Genomic DNA, 23,775 nt, shown 5'->3' on the forward strand with positions numbered 1-23,775 from the left:
CCTCCTGCTGAATTCTCAGGGACAACAGACTTTACCCACCAGCTCCCCAAGAGTTCTTTTGAAGTGCCTGAAGTTGTGCTGGACTTTTTGAGGGCTTGCGTTTCGCAAGGAGCTGGATGCGCGATTCAAGATCAAGAAGCGTGTCGACGAACTGCTGCTGCCGCTTCACAACACGAAGCGCCTCGTATTGCCGGAGGAGAGGATCGACGTCACAGCAGACACCTCCCCATCACCGGGAAGCGTGTCACAGGAGAAGAGGATCGACGTCGCCTCAGACGCCGCCGCATCTCTGAGAAGTATGTCGCAGGGCCTGTTGCGGCTCATCGCTGGAGAAGAGGATCAACGTTGCAGGAGACGTCACCACATCACCGGGAAGGGGGTTGCAGGGCCTGTCACAGGGCCTGTGGCAGCTCTCATCATTATGGAAGCAACTCGCATCACCAGCGGAGAGGATCGACGGCACAGCAGACGCCGCTGCATCACTGGGAAACGTGTCGCAGCTCTTCTCGCGGCTCGCATCGTGTCAAGCATCTCGCATCGCTGGAGAAGAGAATCAACGTCACAGCAGACACCGCAGCATCAACGGGAAGTTTGTTGCATCTAGGAGAAGGCACCATCTTTGCACCAGATCTTCAATGCATCACCGTCCTTGCGTGTAAAGAACTACTGCATCACCTTTCTTGTAACACTTTCATTGCCCTGCGTGTCGCTTCGTAAGGTACATTGACTCCAAGTGTCGCATTTTAAGATCTAAAGAGAACTAAGCTAATTCTACCATTTTAAGTACGGTATTGTGGATTTTTGTCGTTTGTGCTCTTGTGTTAAATCGATATAAAGAATACTTATTTTTAATATACAACTGTGTGGTGTCCATCTTTAGTGTGATCACGGGGTTACTGTATGTGTTCACAAATGTTTCACACAATGCCTCTGAGATAAGCCTGTCTGCTCGTGCCAACCTACCAAGGGGGTGAGCAGGGGTTATTTTAGGAGTGTACTCCCTTACCCTGACTATCAATCAAGAGTATTTGTAAAGCGCGCTACTCACCTGCTAGAGTCTCAAGGCACTGGGGGGGGGGGGGGGGGGCTGCTACTGCTTGAAAAGCCAGGTCTTGAGTTGCTTTCTGAAGGAGAGATGGTCCTGGGTGAGTCGTAGGTGGGTGGGGATGGTGTTCCAGGTCTTGGCCGCCAGGTAGGTGAAGGATCTTCCTCCGGTGGTGGTTCTGCGAATCTGTGGGACGGTGGCGAGGCTGGCGGGTTGGCGTGTAGAACGTGAGGCGGTTGTTGAGGTATTCGGGGCCCAAGTCATGGAGAGCCTTGTGTGCGTGGGTGAGGAGTCTGAACGTGATCCTTTTGCTGACGGGGAGCCAGTGCAGGTCCCTCAGGTGGGTGGAGATGTGGCTGTGTCAGGGGATGTCCAAGACCAGACGTGCTGAGGCGTTCTGGATGCGCTGGAGACTTTTCTGTAGTTTGGCGGTGGTCCCAGGATAGAGGGCATTCCCGTAGTCCAGACGGCTGGTGACGAAGGCCTGGGTGACCGTTTTCCTGGTTCCAGTGGGGATCCAGTGGAAGATCTTACGGAGCATGCAGAGTGTGTTGAAGCAGAAGGAGGTAACGCCGTTAACTTGCCTGGCCATCGTGAGGGAGGAGTCAATGATGAAGCCCAGGTTGCGCGCGTGGTCCGTGGGCTTGGGTGGGGGGCCCAGAACAGGGGGCCACCAGGTGTCGTCCCAGGCGGAGATGGATGGGCCGAGGATGAGGACTTCTGTCTTGTCTGAGTTCAGTTTCAGGCGGCTGAGCTTTATCCAGTCTGGGATGTCTTTCATTCCGTCCTGGAAGCTGGCTCTGGCGGAGGTGGGGTGGTTTGTGAGGGAGAGAACCAGTTGGGTATCGTCTGCGTAGGAGATGATGTTGAGGTTGTGCTTGCGTGCGATGGCTGCGAGGGGGCTCATGTAGACGTTGAAGAGGGTGGGGCTGAACGAGGAGCCTTGAGGTACGCCGCAGATGATCTTGGTGGCTTCTGCGAGGAAGGGCGGGAGACGGACTCTTTGGGTTCTGTCGGAGAGGAAGGAGGTGATCCATTTCAGGGCCTTTCCTTGGATCCCGGCGTGGCGGAGGTGGGTTGTGAGGGTGCGGTGGCAAACAGTGTCGAACGCAGCCGAAAGGTCGAGCAGGATGAGGGCGACGGTTTATCCGTTGTCCAGCAGGGTCCGGATGTCGTCGGTGGCTGCGATGAGGGCGGTCTCAGTGCTGTGGTTCTCTCGGAATCCGGACTGCGATGGGTCCAGGGAGCATTAGAGGGAAGGGTACCTATTTGTCACAAGTACCTGCCTGTACCAACTAGAGACCCCCAAATCTAACAATTTCCAACATTTGTTGGTCAGCAGTGCGATAGGACTTGCATTTGCACAGCATTGGATTACAGTCCAAAGGCCATGAAAAAAGAATCAGCAAAAACCAGGAGGAAAAAATGCAACACGTTTTTGGGAAATACCCTAAGAATGAAACCTTACTATCAGAGTAGGTTTCTCACATAGGTAGGTTAATGAGCTTGAATAAGTGTCAGGTTTTGACTTGATGATGTCTGAATAAAGCAGATGGGATGGCCAACTAAATGGATGAGATTAGAATGATACCTGTCTATTTCTGACAGATTTTAGTTCAGTTGATCATGCAAGTTGTTTTATGAGCTTTCATGCACCCTCTTTCAGTATCATCCCTTTCTCTCACACTCTGAATTACAGAATTACATGTAAGTTCTTCTGTCCTAAATGTGCCCCTTTTTCATTGCACTCTTAATCCCTTGACCACTTTTTTCAAGTCTCAATCTTGTGTCAATCTAAGGTTTATTTAGCTGTTCTACATGTCCAACATTTTGATGAAATAAACTTATAGTCATTTCCATTTCCATGCAATTATTAGGAACTTCCTACTTGTGTAGGAAGCTCAACTTGTCTAACATAACCTTTTTGCACAGAAAATAATACAGATCTTGCAGGTTGTCCAGTACTATTTTATAGGAATCTAGGACCCTAGTGTAATTTTCCCGATTCATGCCCATATATAGGTATAAATCACCCGATCCTTATATAGTCATAGAAATCATTACCATATTTGGACTAAGCCTATGTTGCCCAAATACGGCATGACTACTTCCACTAAGTTCTGAGAATCAACAACGATTTCTTAGAAAAACCCGCCTTCAGCAGCTAAGGACTTCCCCTCGCCTGAATACTAATTTATCTAGGAAATCATGGAGTTTTCAAAGAACTGAGTCTTTGAGTGACGTTATTATGTCCAATCATACGTCAAACTCGGCACCTTCAAGGTATAAATATGCCTACATTTGCCCAGACAAACACACGGTGGTTTGGAGTAGATCGACTAACTACTTACCCTACGCCCTGCAGCAGCAAGTGCCGAAGGAAGCCGACCCTCCAGCTGACGCACTGAGAGACGCTGTTTTTTCTCCTGCCGAGAAATCCAGCTCCAGTGTTTCCAGGCTACCCTTGCGGGTTGCTGGGAAATCGAGTCCTAAGAGAGAGATACAAGACCTCCTTCATTCTGAACCAAGGTACGGAGCTGATTAAACCCTTAGGGAATTCTTGGATAGATTCTTGGCAGAGACATACTAAACCCAAACTACTCCTCACTTACTTCTTCCCTTGTACTAGACTTAGGTTAGGTTCACCGGGGTAGGCGTATTTTAGAAGCACCAGTTGAGTACTTTTAGTCATTATTTTATCACTGCATGTATTTTATATGTTTTAGGCAATTTATGGCTTAGAAACCATATCATGCTTTTACAGTACTACTTCATAATACTTTTCGTATTATATGCCTTGTACTTTATAACCAGTATTACGATTGTAGCAGTACATTTCTTATGCTTGAGAAAGAAGACTGTTCAATAAATACTTTTTATTGAAAACGCCCGTCTCTTTATTTTTCTCAGCACCTCTGGTAAAACGAAGCATTCACGATTGACTGAGTAAAATAGCTATCTATTGTTTCCTCGACTCTAGAGATTGATTTCTTATTCTTGGGAAACACAGTTGTCATGTTTATGCGGTTGTCAGAAACCAATCCCTTCTTGTAAATTCGAGAAAGTTTCTAGTGACCTCTGAGCCAGCTGGCACTCACACTTAAGACTAATATATATGATAGAGACCTAGTCGACCTCAGTCCTTCGTCTAAACTATAGTATATGTTATTCCAATGCGCTGAGCCTATTGGGAATATATGAACTACACTACATGGTGCCCAATGTGGGGCACAGCGATAATTTAACGCAAGATACTAGAGTAACTCAGTTGTGCTTTTCACACAGACCCCTTTTTCCCATAAAAACTCCAAAAGACGTCTGGAGTGGGTGAAAGGATAATATCCGTCAAAAGTGAGTAGGACGAAAATCCCATGTAATAGTTTTTAGTTTTTTTTCAACGTTGAAGGATACAGTGTTCCAAAATATTGTGCACCTAATCTTTGTTTCCTTGAAACTTGTTCTGCAAACTCTTCAGTCAGTAAAATAATGATTAGTGACGAAGAAATAGCTGCAGCTCAAGCAGTTTTAGATGACAGAAATCTCCTGCAGAATGACCCAGATGTTATAATCATCTTGGTAAATGTAAGAAAAACTATAACTCACAAACCCATAAACAATGGAGTATCATCGAGAGGTGGTAAAGTAATCTTTGTTATAAAGGCACATGGATATCGGCAGACAGAGGTATTCTATTCATGGATTCACTTTCCTCCAGCAGATGGAGGGACACACGAGTTCCACTACTACAAAGTAGAGGAACCTCCAGAGGAATACGTTCCTTACGAGGACGTTGAAATTCAATTAACTTACCATGAGCATCAGCTCTTGTTTAAAGGCGCCCTTCAACATCAAAATCACATTACCAGGCTCGGTCCACTAGGTAGACCAGGAGCAACATGGCTGGTACTAGCCAGCTATACACCACATCCTGACATAGAAAATATGACAGGTCGAGAGCTGTTAGCTCAACTGAAACAGTTAATTAAAATACATAGACAATTGGTTCAATATGTCATGCGGACCTTAACAGTCCAACCTACTGTAAGGATTCCCAGCAAACCCTCACCAGGGGAACACAAACAAAATCACACCACAGACTATACAATCAGTCATTGGTAAATTGCCTGCCAAAAGGGAACAAATTCCCTTTTGGTTAGCACAAAAAATTAAACAGAAAGAGGCAGTATTTCCTGATAGTACACCTCATGAGAAACACAGAATTCTGACAATCTGTTTACCGATGAGGATAGCACCACATTTGGAGGACTGTGACACTTGGGGTACAGTCTTTGCTTCAATCTACACAAAAACACATGGTGTTCCGTCCATGGTGGTAATAGCAGACATTCTGAGACAGATTCAAAATGAAAACAGACCAGAACCTGCCTTAAATCTTGGTAAGAAATGACTAAAAGATTTCAAACAGGTCTCTGCTGTACTATTAGCCAACATTAAAGGTGAAGCAGCATCAGTGGCGATCCACCAAAGCTAAAAGAAACAGATATAACAGACCAACCATATGAGCTTGCTAGAATTATTGAAAAATCATATGAAGAACTAGGTAGAGATAGTTTGGGTGCGAAACCATTAAAACCCCAACTACCAGAAAATCCTGAAAAGGTTTTTATTGAAAATAATCTAACTACTCCTAAAAAGAAGTGGGAAAATACTGAACAGACACTTCCTAAAGAGAAGCGTTCGCAGTCCAGAGGAAGATCTCCCCAACGGGGAGGTAGGTCTCCATAACGGGAGCACTGTGAAAAAAGATATAACCTTAGAAATAGGGATAATCTAAGAAAACTTGATAGATATCAAGATACTGATACACATTCCTCTCGTACCTTTCAGACTTCCTCGAAGAAAGAGAGGAGAGGACATTCAGAACAGAAAGAGGAACACATGAAGTCCAAAGAAGAGCAGCACGTTCCAAAAAATAAGAAAACTCAATTCACCAAGAAATAGGTAGCAAGCGTAAAGATCAGACATGCCGAGGTTTTTGAGGACACAGCTCAAGAACGGGGAATGGGCTCAGACAATGCTAGACAGTGCAGCAGAAGTCACCATAGCTCGCAAGATCCTGATGGATCATCTGGGGACAGTGGACTTTAATGAATGCATTCAAGTTGAAACTGCCGACACCAGAGTTAGTGTACCCCACAAGTTATATGAAAACACACTCCGGATGGAATAAAAGGACTCTTTTGGGAGAAGCTTTCTAAGGGTTATGCCATTCTTCTAGCTGAACAAGACTGGCTACCTGAATTTGTCAGGGAGTGCCCACATGGCAAAGAGATAATTATGCCAGCCTTCTCAAATCATATTCCTATTCATAAAAAAATAACCTATGCCAGAAAATGGGCTGTGGCCCAGGCTCCAGCATTATATGAAAATCATGTGGGATGGGATGAGGACTCTCCTCACCATAAAATCCAGTTAAAAAAAAACCCTACTGCACAAAGGCAGTATCCAGTTAAGCAAGAAGCTAAAAAACAAGTCAGGGAGATTTTAAATCAACTTGAATACCATGGGGTGATTGAAACATGCACCTCGTCAATGAACAATCCTTTGTTTCCTGTCTCCAAACCAGACAGTTCATATCATATAGTTTTGGATTAGAGACACTTAAACTCCTGTTGCAAGACATTTGCAGTACAAAATGCACACAGTGCAGCATTGATGAATAACATCATACGTAAAAAATATAAAACCACATTATATATTTCAAATTGCTTTTTCTGCCAAAACATTGCACCCGAAAGCAGGCATTTGACCGCTTTCTCAGTTATGGGGACACAGTGACAATTTTGCCATCTCCCCCAAGGATTCAAGAATAGTCCAGGGTTATTTTCAGCCAGAGTAACAGAGTTACTATAAATGTATGATGATGAGGCATTATCTTATGTCGATGACATCTATTTTACAGACCATGATTTGGACGTGCACCTAAAAAGAGTGAACACCATAATACTTGGGTTCGTTTCTGAACAGTACAAATTCAATTTTAAGAAATCACGAATTGCCCACCTCAACGTCCTATTCTTAGGATACGAGTTATCAAGTGAAGGCAAAAGCCTGGCAGCAAACTTTCTAGAGAAATGTGCGCTGCTCCAACCTCCAAAGATGCTGAAAAACTTACAATCAATTTTAGGTTTCCGGCATATTTTGGAAGATTTTACGTTCTAAATTACGCAGAAAGGCTTAAACCTCTCTACAAACTAATCAAACCTGATTTCAAACCAACAAATTGGACTTAAAACTGTACAGAATTTTTGCGTTCAGTGCAAACAGACATGTTAGCAAAAACACAGTTAGAAACACGCGATAATTTGCGTAATCTTGTGATCCGAATCATCCCAGGGAGATGCAGATTTACATACCTGACCTTTAATGAAGGTGAAAAGGTACCAATAGTATACAAATCACACTTGTACACACAAGCGGAAATAAAATTCACTTCTACAGAAAAAATTCTGACAGCGGTTCAAACTGCAGTAGCAAAAGAGAGAGCTCTCGCATAGGGAAAAAGTATAATGATCGTTACACCTGTACCTGCCTTAGAGGCAGTGACGAAAGCAAGCATTCCCAATGCAAAAGCTTTACATCTGAGATGGATACAATGGGTTAATTATCTTGCTGCAGCAGACGTTGAATACGTATATGACCCTCTACTTGAAGACATAAGAATTCCTACAATATGAACACGAATGTCCTCTGCCGACCGAAATTCTGCTTCTAGAACATTACGGATGTATAATCTATACAGACAGATCAGCACAGCCCGCATTTGGGGGTAAACAAGCCTATAGTGCTGCGTGCGCGATTGTTAAAGGCCGCTGGCGCGAATGTAAATTTAGACCTATGGTCACTAAAGCTCAATCACTCGGAGACTATACAGCTCAGCGAGCTGAACTACAGGCTTTCAAGATGGCGCTTGAAAGTACCGATCACGTTGGGAGAACATGGCGGCCGCTGGTTAGAGCAGCGTGCACGTCAGGGACAGACTCTCTCCCCCACCGCACTCACAACGGGACTCTCAGCAGATTTTACCGGCCCTTCATGACCATGTCCTCGTAGCGGCTTGGTTGTGGATTGCGGGGCATTACATTCGACCCCGGAGCTTCTGAGTGATTGGGATAGTGTCCGGAGCCGAACGCGTGCGTGGTGAAGGACTGGGCTATTCTAAGGCCCAGCGGTGCCAGGGGACAACACCTGAAACCTTCGTGGGTTACCTGTTCCGGCGTACAAATTACAGAGACACGGGACACTTCCTTCGGCGTCAAAGATCAGCGTTTATTTACTGCAGGGATACAGAAGTCGCAAGAAGTACACGGCGTGTAGCAAAAGAGAAAACAGGCATTGATCATGCACCCTCAGGCAGGACAAGCTGGAAATAATTTTAATGAATATAAAATAAAAGATTTGAAGTCTAACGCTTGGCTCTGGATCCGTATTTTGGAAATCCTTTTCCTATCAATGATTTGTATTTTATAAAATTGGGATTAGTACTTGGATCATTACATATCCTGTGAGGGTGCATGATCAATGCCTGTTTTCTCTTTTGTTATTTAACATTAGTAAAAATTCATTTTTTGCTAATTCAACACTCCTGGTGGTGGGTGTTTGACAGGATAACAGTGCACCTCACATTAGAAACTGTTTGAAAGTAATATTACACGTATACGTGTTTAGAGTATTGTATCATTCACACGTGCGGACGTTTTCTCTTTTTTGAGAAACACTACCACCACATACCTGTTTTACACGGCGTGTAGGTTCTGAGAGACTGCTTCAACTTCCACTAAGTGGGTCGCTCCTTTTATACACATTTTCGTCATTGCACAACATATGAACAAACGGTTACAGCTCAGTTCCCACAGTAAATGACAAAAGGGTCGCTTTCATGTTTCAGAAGCCCGGAACATAATTACAGTAACATCGCCGGTTCCCAACTGTAAAAGCACATCATCTCATCATTAAGCACATTCCATTTAGGCTGTAAACGGGCAAAGAGAAGAGACAGAAACAGGTGCAAGGAAGACAGTCAACAGATTGAAAGAGAGTGTGGGGGCAGTATCGGAAGCATGATTGCAGGATCAAAGGATTCGTGTTATATGCATACACGACTGAAACAATAGACCGGCCGGCAAGATGCGCTTCGAGCGAAGTCATCTGCCTTTGCCGTATCATCCCCCTCGTTATAAAGTCACCCTCAAAGGAACAGATGTCTTCCGCAAGAGCTTGGGAATCCCAGGGTCATGAAGCGAACAGTGTCCGTTCGCTGGCTACTTGAGGGCAAGAGACAAAATGGATGCCGTATCTAAAATGGAACCCGTGGGTTCAGATGAAGAAACCCACGAATAAAACAAACGGTGCGAAATAGTGTAGCGAAAACGCGTACACCCACTAAACTCGTCATTTGCGGTTCATAGATACCAAACTCGTCCATATTCGAACAAGTCTAAAACGTTGTTCTGATTCTCACGGAACCTCAGTGGGCGCAAGCTTGGATCCTCCCCCGCCTCACTTCAGAGCTGGGGACAGGCAGCCGTGGAGTTACGGCGCGGCCACAGGGCGGCGGCTCGTGGGCTCCTTAGGGGGGTAGGAGCTGGAGGAGCAGAAGCGGAGAGGGGAGAAGGGCGGGGGAAGACCCACCCTATATTTACAAAACGGCAGACGGAGCTCGAGGACGACAATACTGGAAGTGATCCTAAGAAAGAAGAGAAGGAGACTGCTCGTAGATCTCATGCAGCTTCAAATACATCGATCAGTAAGAAGGGGACGGGCTGCTCGGTTAAAAGGTGGGCAGTGTTTGAAGCCCCCCAACGCTGTTAGCTGCATTTCAGGGATACGAGGAGCCAAGGGTAAGAGGCAGGGGAAGGGCTCTCGAAGCAAGGTGGAGGGTGCAAGGGAGCCCCCCACCCAATCCTAGACGGCGGCACTGACAAAGGCAGTGAAAAAGAAGTAGTGGGGGAGGCTGGGGCCGGGACTGAGACTGAGACCAAGTCTGAGGTGATGGCAGAAGTGAAGCAGGGTGCTATATTCAGATGGGGTGTGCTGCTCCCCAAGACCTGTTTCAGTTCCCAGTCAAAGGGGAAAAGTAAAAATAAAACCAAGCGGCCCTCAGGTAGCGCGACGCATATCACACCTTCGTTGAGATCGTTCTTTAAAGTGTTGCCCCAAGTCCTGGATATCACTCAAGGTGCAGAGGCGGGGAGCCATACTACCCAGGGAAATATGAACGAGGATATCAATGGTTCAGGGGCCATCGTTATTGGACCCATCACCCCAGCTGCCACTGCAGTGCTTTTAAAATCAAATCTAGTGGTAGAGCACGGGAAGTCTACCCTGACTGTGGAAGCAGTTGACGCCGCTGATGATGACGGTGTCAGGATTCAGCCCCTGTATGGCATTGGGAGGCACGGAACTACACTTCCCATGATGCCAAGGTGCTGACAGGAAGTGTTAAAACCTGTCCTGGTGCGCGAGTGGTTGCGCGTAATTCCTTCCTGTTTGGTTTCTCGCCGGGTTGGCAAGGATTGTTCAGAAGCCGGGGAGCGTCTGGAGCTGAAGAGGCTGTAGACTGATTTCGTTGGAGGAGTCCGTGAGTAAAACAGAACGATGTCTGCGTAGGCACCGCCTCTCCCATGTTGCTTGTTTCCGTTAGCGGGTTCTTGCCGCTTGCGGAGCCTTTCCTTGAGACGCAGCGGGTTACTGCGAGCCTTCGGCCGCGTAACGCCGTGTGTGTGTGTTTACTTGCTGATTCAGATATAGACATTTCAGCGGGTTACTGCGTGCTAGGAGGCAGCGTAACGCCGTCTGATTCTCTCGATTGGGAAAGTGTTTAGAGGACATTACAGCGGGTTACTGCGTGCGGCTGCAGCGTAACACCGTCTGTATTTTGGGACCTTTTCAATTCAGTGCTCTTGGTGCGGAACTTGGCGGTGGTCGCAACCGCAGGTTACCGTTACTAAAGGATATTCCTTTGGATTCAAACTTCTTTACTTTGGCTGTGAGAATAACAGCGCTTTTTGGTTTCTTTTATATTACTGATACCATCATCCTAGGTAGGGGGTAACTCAACGCTTATTCCAGGGAAGGCTTCTGTATGGTACTGTTGAGTAGCCTTCAGTCAGGGTGTCTTTCAACCTTGTCTTGCTGCCTTCACGTTCAACTGTTCCTGTTGGTTCATAGGTCCTGCAGGGCTCAGAGGATTTACAAGCAGGGTAGGGGTGTGGAGATAAGCATTGGTATTTAGAGTAGGTTAATGATTGACAATACACTGATACTTTATTCTGCTTCCCTCATCAGATGGTGTTACAGGGTGTCATATGGTGTTTTGTTATAAACATATGCAGAGGACACTCAGGTATTATGACATCTGTGTTCTAGCGAGAATTGATGAGAGTAGTTTGTGTACCAGTATCTTATTGTTGTGTTTATGTCTTTTCAGAGCCTTTGTCCCTGCTGACCCCTCCCCTACCTGGTGTCCCTCGCTTGATAACTCGAAGACCCTGGGGGGGAACCCCATGTCAGGGTACTTGGTGATGTCAGGAGATGGTCCTTTATTCTACTGCAGCTGAATCCTGCGAAGCTAAGCCTGACAGACGGGGGCATGGGGGACACCATGGCCGGAGAGAAGGTTGGAGAGAAGCTTGGTGAGACAGGGGGTGGCTGTTCATTGGAGGCACTCTTGACTGCAATGAGAGATGAGATAAGGATTGACTTTGAGGAATCCAAGGCAAACCAGAACGAGATCAGGGCAGTTTGTGACACCCTTGAGAAAAAGGTGGATGGGCTTTTTGAGAGAACTGAGAGCCTAAAGGGTTCAGTGGGGGAGTTAAAAGCGAGTCTGGAGTCAGCTGAGATCAGGATTCAATCCCTTAGGAGAGAGGGGGACGTAATGAAAGAGAGGGTAGAGTCTCTGGAGAATTACTCCAGAAGGAACAACCTTCGACTTTTGAGGATTCCGGAGGGGAAAGAAGGTGGTGACATCAAGGCTTTTTTGGTCGCATTATTAAAGAACGCCCTCAATCGGAATTCTTGGAAATAGATATCCAGAGAATCCATAGAGACCCTTTCTGCCTTAACCCAGGGAGAGTGAAACCCAGAAAGATCTTACTGAACTTTCTCACTTATACATTAAAGGAGAAAATCCTCAGCCTTGCACTGAAGGCGAAGTCACTAAAGGCCTCTGACTTCTCCTTCGAGGTTCGATCCGACCTCTCAAAAACCACTCTACATAGACAGTGGGAGCTGGGTCAGAAAATAGAAAAGTTTAGAGCAGTAGGAGCGACAGTCCAGATGAGGTTCCCGGCCTTCCTGAGGATAATGTATAATAATAAAATGCACAACAGCCGCTTTCCTCTGGAAGCCGACGAATTAATTGCATCTATCACGGCTCATTCACCGGGGGCGGGGGGGGGCTGTAGACCTTAATAGCTCTAAAGAAACCTAAGATGGGAATTTTTTTTTCTTCCCATAAATGGAGCACAGTAGTCTCTCCTTTCTTTTTTTTCTGGGGTCGGGAATTCATTTATATTTGTATCCTTGAAACATAACAATTCAGCTAAGAAGATGGAAAAAAATATATAATAATCTCAACCTAAAAAGGTGTAAAAAAATATATATATAAAATATAACGTCTTAAAAAAAAAAAAGGGGGGAGGGGGAAATGCAGAAAGAAGGAGACAGGAAAAGGAAAAAGAAAAAAAAAAGGTGGTTAAAGAATTCATTTTGGGTGTGGGTCTTAAATTATTTTTCCTGTCTCTCCCCTTCCCCACGCCCTTTTGTTCCCACGAGATCCCCATGCCCAATAAGCCCTATTTTTCTTTAGCCGGTTCCTTCTGAACACAGCATAGGTGGGGGTGAGGAGGGGAGGGTCAGTCCAACGACGTAAACCTGGCTACCCATCTGGCCAGCGTAAGTGAGGGAGGGTTTTCCAGGGGTGGGAAGGGGGGGTGGAGAAGGAAGGGGGGGGGAGGGGGTGACGCTAAAATGTCCTTGTAAACCTGCTCTCGTTAATCTTAGTTTAAACAACAATATTTTTAAACGTCATCCGAAGGGGCTTTGTCTGGCCGTGGGATCTTTCTCCACACCCCAGAAAGGTGTCAATCCAATTGATGGGAGGATGAGAGGGATTAGGAAAGAGGTATGACTGTGGTTCAATTCTTGTCCTGGAATGTCAATGGCCTGCGTGTGAGAGGAAGGAGACACAGAATCCTACAATATTTGAGAGACTCTCCCACGCAGGTCATTGTCATTCAGGAGACACACCTACTTAAGCATGAAGTCAACTAAATGTTCAGAAAGCAGAGGTGGGTGGACAAATTCGTCTGTACGAACCATAATGCCAATATTCGAGGTATCCTCATCATCTTTAAAAGGTTAGCTAAGGCACAGATTGTGGATTGTGCTGAGGACCTCAGTGGGAGATGGCTTTTGACTAGAATAGTTTTAGACGGCCACCCATATAACTTAGTAAGCTATTATGGTCCGAACCACGACGATCCAACCTATCTAAATAAGATTCAGAGTGCTTTGATCACCTCCCAAGATCCGCTAATTTGATCTGGAGATTTCAATATAGTTTTAAACCCCAGGCTTGACAAGTCCCCGAATTCTAGAGCCTTGACGCCTTCTAAATCGAGACTTACCCTTCAATCAATAATGTCGACTTTGGGTTTAGCGGACATATTGAGGGAGAGGGCAGGCAACACTCTGGGGGTTTCTTTCCATAATAATAAATACAAACATAAGTCGAGAATCGACTACGCTCTCTTCAGCAATATCCTCAGAGATTTGTTGATCCGACCATTCAGCCATTCTCTTCACTCTGACACAGCTCCAACAGATCAGACATCCATCTTGGTCCTTTGACCGGATGATCTTACTTGAAGAGGAAGAGAAAAGCTTCCTGTTAGCTGAAACTAGCTCATTCTTGGAAATTAACCTAAACTCAGCGAGTTTAGTAACGGTGTGGGAGGCTCTTAAAGCTTACTTAAGAGGGTGTATAACCAGTAGGGCCTCACACAGAGGGAAGGTATATAGGGAAGAAATCAAAAATCTAGAACAAGAATTGCATACAATAGATCTGAGGGGTGGCCCTGTGGGAGGATCTGCTGAAGACATAGAGAAACGGGACAAACTGAAAAAAAAGCTGGAAAGTGTACTACAGGAAAGAGTTGCTAAGAGGTGGGAGGTGAGCAAACTCTCAAATTTTGAGTATGGAGAGGCGGCAGGCAAGGTCCTAGCCTGGAAGATAAAATCAGACCAAGACAAAAAACATATTAGGGAAATTAAATGTGAGGGAGAATCAACAGCTAGGACCTCTATCTCGGAAATCGGAAGTGTCTTTCATGAGTTCTTTCAGAACATCTATAGATAGGAGATCAGGGATGACCCTTTGGCCAGGGACTCTTGGGTAGAAAAGGTCCAACTGCCTACTCTTACACAGGATCAGAGTGACCATCTCAATAAGGAAATCTCTGAAGCTGAAGTTAGCAAGGTTATCGGGCAACTGAAGCAAGGAAAGCGGCAGGCCCGGATGGTCTACCAGGGGAGTTATATCGGGTACTTCGCCCTGCCATAGTTCCATCGTTGATTACCCTCTTTAACGGCATTTTTTTAAACGGCATGGTCCCGCCTGAGTCGTGGAGTGAGGCGACAATTGTGCTAATCCCTAAACCTGGCAAGGACCCGTCTGACTGCGGGTCCTATCGGCCGATCTCGCTCCTAAATAATGATTATAAGATCTTCGCAGCCATTCTGTTGGCACGATTGGGGAGCGAGATCGGCTCAATAATCCATCAAGACCAGAAGGGATTTATAAGGGGGCGCCAGTTGGCAGACCTTACCCACGACTTGATTGGAGCCATAGACATGGCCTCCGCTTTTTCTCTCCCTTTGGCCATATTCACTTTGGATGCTACTAAAGCATTCGATAGGGTCAACTGGCCCTATCTGACTGCGGTGATGAGAAATTTTCGGTTGGGGGCTAACTTCTGCCGTACCATCGATCTCTTGAATAGAGACCCCAGGGTTAAATTGCTGGTTAACGGCAGTTTCACAGAGCCCTTCAAAATCATGAGGGGAACCAGGCAGGGCTGCCCGCTTTCCCCACTCCTATTCAATTTGTATATTGAACCTTTTGCGCAAACTCTAAGAGAAGAGCATAACATCCCCTCTTTTGAGTTTGGAGGATGGGTTAAGCGGGTAGGTCTCTACGCTGATGAGATCCTTAATTATACCTCTGATCCTGTGAAAGCCTTCCCTACAGTTGTCAACAGGGCGGAAGAATTCGGGAAGATCTCGGGGTACGAGATCAACGCAGGGAAAACTGAGATAATGATGTAGAATATCTGCAACATGCAGGTGACAGTAACAACAACAATGTGATATCGTGGAATAAAGATCATTCAGGAAATCGGTAATACTGCGCAGTTCAATTTGGATCAGGTCCTTCGCGAATCTCGGGCACTTTTAAAAGCTTGGACCTTCCTCCCTTTGACCATTCTTGGGAGAATAAGTTTAATAAAAATGTCCATCCTCCCGAAGTTCACGTTTATTTTTAATACCATCCCCTTAGCATTTGATTCTAAGCAACTCCAAAAATGTCAACAGGAAATTAACTTATTTGTTTGGAACTATAAGGCAACAAGGCTGGCTTGGAAGAAACTGAGAAGGAGGAGGGAAAAGGGAGGGCTTGCCCTGCCAGATTTACAATATTATGCATGGGCGTTTCAGCTCTCCCATTCTAGGATGTTGCTGAAATCTCCATCAAGCACATCCATGGGTAAAATGTTCAAGGCCATGTTAAACGGGGTGGACTTGCCACTTGATGGCTTCCTATTTAAATTTTGGGAGCATAAGTTCTTCAAAAAGGTGAGGCTAAAGACCTTACATTCCCTGGCTAAAGCTTGGATAGTGATTAAAGCAAGAATTGGGTTGACCTACTATTCAAATCTCGCCCCAATTTGGGATTCCCCGGGACTCCCCCCCCCTGTTTTAGAGATATTCTTGCTGTGCCCTTGAAAGAGGCGGGGATCTTAAGGTGGGGTGAATTGCTAGCAGGAGGGGTATTAATAGAATGGGAAGAACTTCTCGAGAGGGTTGGCCCAGCTCTATCTAGGTTTAAATATATACAGCTTGTTAGTTGGTCGAGAGAGTTGATTAGGAAGAAGATCCATTTGGGGAGGAGTAGCAACTTAGAACATCAGTTGGTAGAGAGGCCATCGGGGGGCAAAGAGGTAGCCTTTTGGTATTGGACCATTTTGGAGGAGGTGGATGGGGAGGTGACTTGGGTCTTCGATGTGAGGATTTGTGGATAAGATCATTCACCCTTCTGTATAAAACAGTTAAGCCCTCTTGGTTAAGCCGGAACCACCTGTTTACGGTCCATCGAGCTTACCTATCCCCACAAAGTCTATCCAAATTCCAAGTAGGAAAATGCTGTAATAAATGTAATCTCCCTGGTGCATCTGACGTTCACATGTTTATGGAGTGTCCCCCAATCAATCTATTTTGGAACGAGGTAAAGGCTACTTTGGACTCAATCCTTAAAACTTCTCTATCCCTTACATTACCATTGATAATTATTGGGCTGGACGACAACTTTACTGGTCCTGCAAAGACCTTCCTGTTTTATGCAGTACTCCTCGCAAGAAGGCAGATTTGTAAATTTTGGGTGGACTCTAACGCACCATCACATGCAGGCAGGCTAAAGTCCCTATATGATAAATCAAAATTGGACTTGGCCAGGTCATGCAGTAAGCGTAACCTCACTTTTTGGAACTTGCTGGTTCAGTGGAGGTAGATCTCTTGCCAACATTCCTGGGTTTTAAAAAAAAATAATTAAATTTTTCCCCGGGTCCGATGATTATGCCTGCACACTCCATGGTCCAACGTGGTGGTTACGTCCGATTGCATTTGGTCATACAGGCTGTAATACTCCTTGATGGAGTCTTGAGGGAATGGCACGTGGCCTAACATCTTTACCCCCTCGGCCACTCCAGAAAGCGTCTCCCGCCAGTCCGGTTTTCATGTCTGTGGACCAAATAAGGCTTACGATGTTCCCCTTAGCCCAACGACACGCAGGGTGGTTGGCGTTTTTTTTCTTAGAAACGAGGGACAGGCAAATGCAGATACAAAAAAAAGAAAAACTGGGTTCAAAACGGTTTCAAAGACACAAAAGGTGGCACAATTAAGCATAAAATGCTTTGGGAACAAATAGTTCTATTACAGAAAGAACTACAAAAGACTCACATGATTCATACACTGAGCCAACAGCGTGATGGCGTTCACATTGCAGGGAATTCATTGGCTGATTAAGCCGCGGAAGCAGCTGTGCAAACAACTTCCGTAGCTGCGATCACTCGGTCAAAAACAAAAATAGACAGCGAAATAATGCAAGCTGTCACTGCTTCAGTTAAAGACAGTGGTAATACACTTTCGAAAGGCTTTCCAGTGAAGTGCTCTTATATAACTGATGCGAATAATGTTCCTTTTGCTCGAATCCCTGAAGTGGGGGATAGGGCAATTCCAAACATGGAACATAGGTTAGGACTGATCCTAGCAGCACATGAAGGACTGGCAATCTGAACACGCAGGAATTTCCACCACAGTATCATTAATAAAACAAAGATATTGGTGGCCGCGCATGAGGAAACAAACTAGAAACTATGTTCTAGAATGTGAAATCTGCCAAAAAATAAAAGTTTCAACAGTGAAACGACCAGCACAGACGCCCCTTCTGATTTCAGATAAACCACTAGTGTGTGTTTACCTGGACCACGGTGGTACCTTACAAAGGGATGGTAACTATAAATATATCATGGTCGCAGTTGATTCCTGCACAAGATTTATTTGGATGTGGCCCCAGCGCTTGGCTGACGCCAGAGCTGTTATAAAGGATTTGCTAGTCTTTATCGGCACATACGCAATCGGCACGCTACATTCTGACCAGGGTCCTGCGTTTAGCTCTCGAGCTTACAAAAAGGCCATGGCTAGCTTGGGCGTTGCATTGCCGTATTCTAGTCCCTTCCATCCTGAGGGTAATGCGGTAGTGGAAAGAAAAAAACGTGACTTAAAGCAATCCATAACAGCTAAGGTATTAGGTGGGTCAAACATCTAATAAGTGTCCAACGCAGTCTTAACAATCTGCCAAGAAATTCTCTGGGTGGAATCACTCCATATGAATTACTGTTTGGTACTAGAATGATAATCGAAGACCTCGATTGTCAAACTTCAGAGGTAGAACAAAAACCCTTTGATTTCAAAGATCGTTTGGCTGTTTTACATGACTTAATGAAACAAGAAGAAGTCTGATTAACACGATACAGAAGCCAACAATCACTGAAGAAAAACTACCTGTCCCAGCCAGACCTGTCTGGATCCCAAGGATTGGGAATCTAGTCAGGGAAAAGATCGCGGTAAAGAAGGAATTTGAGCCTTCTTACAGAAAAGCAGTACCTACCTTGGCAATCAAAGGAACAAGATCAGTAGTACTACCACCCCTTGCTGGTAAAAGGGACAACAGGGTTATGTCCATCGACCTAGTCAAACCACATCATGTGGCCGATAATAAGTAGTAGGCCCAGTGGACTTCCAAGATGTAGCAGACAACCAAATCTTGCTACAATCCAAGAGGTCCAAACTGAAAGACTTATCACATTTGATAAACCTGCAGTAAGAAAAGAAGGACTATGCAACAAAGCAATGGAACTTGTGCCTCTTGAGACCCAAATAAAAGTTCATCAAGAAACTCCTGTTTACAATGATGTAGCCTCTGAATATACAAATATGACAAAGGAAGAAGCAACTCCAAAGATTAATAACAATCCTGATGCAATTCCAACAATTAACAAAACTGCCTCTGGCTATTTCATCAACTTTGATACATTTTCTGAGGATCCCAGTGAACCTGAAGAAAAGCCAGCAAATAAAACTTTCAAAGAAAAAATAACAGAACTCTTTCATCAACTTGAAAAAACTTATCTGGTTTCACCATGGATTGAATTTTGGATTGTGTTAGGTGTACTGTTCCTCCTGCTCTGGCTCATTCTAGTTTTAAGCTCGGGAAAGATGATAGATGGAAAATACAGTACCATGGACACAGCAAGTAAGAAAATCAACTTGCTCCTGAAACCTCACAAATCATCTCATCGTGAACGAAGAGACCTCTCATTAGTGAACATCACAGCCGTTCCTATACCTGGTGGTATAGCATGGGACAGAACTGATTATGACATCTATGGCCCGGTGGAGCTGTTGAAGATTCTACACCAGTTTAAGGTTTCTTTGAGTGACTTTGTTTCATCCAGCACATTTTCCGGTGATTGGGACTTTGAAACTGTTAACAACATGATGACAGATTTAAAAATGTCAGCTACATTTACAGAACATGAGTACCTAGAAGGTTCATCAGATCATGAACAAATGAATTGTTTTAACCATTCTGGTCACCATTATTTGCATAAATCTGCAAACCCTAGAAAAGTTTTTACTTACAATCAATGGGAACATTGATCACCACCGCCAAAGGGCAGCTCAAAAACATTTTATGAAAAGTTTCCGTACTTCTCAGGGTTTAATGTTACAAATCTAGAAACGTTTTATTTTAAAAATGATAATAAGACAGGAATGAAAACAATGCTGACCAATACTAAACACATTTATTCAGCAAACTTTTATGCTCAGCTGTCTACATTAGGTTTTGACTTTTGGGAAGATAACATTGAGACGGAAACTGTCTGGGGCACAAAAGATTGGCAGGTGCAAGGTTTAGAAGCCCTGTTCAGGGCCAGCATCATACCAGAACAAATAATGTTTTTAAATGACACTGTTCAACAAACTTCTTGTCGTGGCCTAGCTAAGATAAAAGATTTACATAAACTGTCCATACCAAAGCCCGCACCGGACAGTAATAACACTGCGGATGAGGAGGTAGACATAAAACAGATTTTACGACAAAACAGAACTAATCCTGATTGGAAAAAATGGTTAATCTGGCCCACAGACACAAATAACTGTCAATGTAGATTCCTGAACAAAACACAAGGGTTGACAGTGAATAGGCCAGATCCAAGATATTCCCAGAGACAACATCCAGGGATAGTAACTACTTACAGTGTAGGAAAGTTATGCCTTGAGTTGCTACATAAATCTACAGTTCCAGAAATCAAACAACACTTATCTTTACTTAAAGAAGGCAATGATTTGCGAGATTTCTTAATGGGGCCTCGCAAACCACGTCAAAAACATTTCATATACGCCGGTATATACGCTGTGTACAACGAAGCTTGGAAAATAACGCAAATGGAAACTGCAGAAAGAATACGAGAAATTGATTGTATTAATTTAGAGAAAAGCCTCTCTGTAGTGGACAATGGGTTAATGACTCTGTCCTCCAGAATTTATTCTTTGGACAGCATCGTATCATCTGCAATTGACATAATAGAGCAAGACTTGCTAATGTTACAACATGGCCAGTCTCAATTACGTTCTATAATGCTGCTAGGCTGGACGTTGCAAAATCTCTGTTCAGGCTATGTGCCATGGCATTTAATCAATACCACGTCATTGTTTACTGTGTTTAACCTTACAGATAAACAAATCTCTTTGGCACAAAGAGGAGCAGGCTATACGATGCTGAGCATTGAGAAACTGGAAAGATTACCATTGACAGTTTATGAGAAGCCTGTCATTGAATGGATATTTCATGGCACCATCACAATACCAGTGACGATTTTCCAATTTCAGTATTGTCTACAGCATACACCAGCGGGCCTGTATAAAAAGGTTGGATAAAGAATACATTAATTCAACCTGGACTTTACCATACACACACAAATGTTAGAATGGGGGGAAAGAGGTCTTCCTTAGTGGGAAAAATTGTAAGAACTCACTAAGCGGTACACTTTTGTGCCAAGGTATTAATTTACACGGAGCCTGCGAAGGTTCTGCAAATAACCTCTCATGCCACCTGCACGGTTCACCCTCCACAGTGATAGAACCAATTTTCAGGCAGCTATCCAATGGCAGCTACATTATGCTCAATGACCACAGCTGTTGTGGCATGTTGCCAGGAAAAGCGTATCTGGTTAGTGTGTCATCCAGGGCCACTTGTTGTATGCAAGTATTGTATCCAAAGAGCAAGACAGAAAGGGAGACGGCATTATGGCCTTCACCGAATATCTCTTCTATATACGAATTGATACTTTAAGCAGAATGAAAGTCATTCTTTTACAAAAAACGGTGCCACTGACGTCGTCTAGAGAAACGTATAAACTGCAAGTTCCAAGGACTTCTGCGGCGATACATACATTATTATCAACAAACTGCCCAGTAGATTTCGCAGAAATGTTAAGTCAAATCTTAAATATGTCTGATACCAGTGGCATCGCACATGTATTTAAGATGATTTTTTCGGGACTGTTAGCACCATTTGAAGTAGTCCTTGGCATTTTTCCAAATTTCGTGCACTCTGTTTTCGGCGGCCTGACTCTCATCTTGGGACTCGTAGCAGGAATTCTATTTTTATTCCTTCTGCTCCGATATGGCAAGTCCAGTCACCAGCGATACCCAGACTACCATGGAACAAGCCCTCCTTGCCATGAGGTATCGTGAGAGAATTACACCGATTCTTGGCTTGGCTAGTTTAAGGGATCTGAACACAACTTGGTTCCTTTAGTTCAGATCAATCTGGCAAGATTGCATCGTACCTGTTCTGCGATGCCTGCTTTACGGAGAGGAATGCGTGTTGGACATTTGTCTTACACTTCCATCAGTCCTGCCATCGGATGTTGACGCTTTGCTAGGTCTGGTAATGACTCATGCATCGTGTTGCCCCCAACGGCTGCCCATTCTGATGACAGCATTTTTTGAGGTCTCACCGGCAAGTCTAACTGAGGGTGAGATACGAGACACTAGAGGCACACAGGTACCACCTATTGCGGACATTGCTAATGCATCAAACTCTGACGGCGATGATCCTCATCTATGCACATTCGACCTGCTAACTGAAGTGGTTCCACTTTCGTCTACTCAATCAATCAATCAAGTAACTTGTAGAGCGCGCTACTCACCCATTAGGGTCTCATGGCGCTGGGGGGGGGAGTCGCTTGAACAGCCAGGTCTTGAGTTGTTTCCTGAAGGAGAGATGGTCCTGCATCAGCCGTAGGGGGGGTGGGGAGGGAGTTCCATGTCTTGGCCGCCAGGTAGGAGAAGGATCTTCCTCCGGCGGTGGCTTTGCGAATTTGTGGGACTGCGGCGAGAGCGAAACTGGCGGATCAGAGCTGGCGGTGTGTGTGTAGAATGTGAGGCGGCTGTTGAGGTATTTGGGACCCATGTCATGGAGAGCCTTGTGTGCGTGTGTGAGGAGTCTGAATGTGATCCTCTTGCTGACGGGGAGCCAGTGCAAGTCTTTCAGATGGGCAGAGATGTGGCTGTGACAGGGGATGTCCAGGATGAGTCGTACAGAGGCGTTCTGTATGTGCTGGAGTCTTTTCTGGAGTTTGGCTGTGGTTCCAGCGTAGAGGGTGTTCCCGTAGTCCAGTCGGCTGGTGACGTGGGCCTGGTTGACCGTCTTCCTGGTTTCGGTGGGGATCCACCAGAAGATCCTTCGGAGCATGCGCAGGGTGTTGAAACAGGATGACGAGACGGCATTAACTTGCTCGGTCATCGTGAGGGATGAGTCCAGGATGAAGCCCAGGTTGCGTGCATAGTCCGTGGACTTGGGGGCGGTGCCCAGCGCAGAGGGCCACCAGGAGTCGTCCCAGGCAGAGGGGGATGGTCCCAGGATGAGGACTTCCATCTTGTCTGAGTTCAGTTTCAGACGGCTGAGCTTCATCCATTCCGCAACTTCTTTCATCCCTTCTTGGAGGCTGGCTCTGGCGGTGGCGGGGTCGTTGGTGAGGGAGAGGATCAGCTGGGTGTCGTCAGCGTAGGAATTGATGTCAAAGTTGTGTTGGCGTGCAATGGCTGCGAGAGGGCTTATGTAGATGTTGAAGAGGGTGGGGCTGAGCGAGGATCCCTAAGGAACGCCCCAGATGACTTCAGTGGCCGCGGATCGGAAGGGGGGGAGGCGGACTCTCTGAGTTCTTCCGGCGAGGAATGAGATGATCCATTCCAAGGCCGTTCCTTGGATTCGGGTGTTGCTGAGGCGCCATATCAGGGTGCGGTGGCACACGGTGTCGAAGGCTGCTGAGAGGTCCAGGAGGATGAGGGCAGCTGTATCCCCGTTTTCGAGCAGGGACCTGATGTTGTCGGTAGCTGCGATGAGGGCGGTTTCGGTGCTGTGGTTTGCTCGGAAGCCGGACTGCGAAGGGTCGAGGGATCCGTTAGTGTCGAGGAAGGCGGAGAGTTGTTTGTTGACGGTCTTCTCGATGGCTTTGGCAGGAAAAGGGAGGAGCGAGATGGGGCGGAAGTTCTTGAGGTCCTTGGGGTCCGCGGTGGGTTTCTTCAGGAGGGCGCTGAGCTCGGCATGTTTCCAGCTCTCCAGGGAGGTGGCGGATGCTAAGGAGCTGTTTGATGATGTCCCGGAGTTGGAGTGCGATGATGGAGTCCGCTTTGATGAAGATGTAGTGTGGACAGGGGTCGTTGGGGAGCCGGAGTGGATGGTGTTCATCATGCGGGTGGTGTCTTCGGTGCTGACCGGGGTCCAGGTGCAGAGGGTGGTGGTGGGGGGCACTGGTTCGGTGGTAGGGTGCGTGGTCTGTTCCTCGAAGCTGTTGTGT

The sequence above is a fragment of the Lissotriton vulgaris genome, chromosome 7 (genome assembly GCF_964263255.1).
Source record: "Lissotriton vulgaris chromosome 7, aLisVul1.2, whole genome shotgun sequence".
NCBI classification, from domain to species: Eukaryota; Metazoa; Chordata; class Amphibia; order Caudata; family Salamandridae; genus Lissotriton; species Lissotriton vulgaris.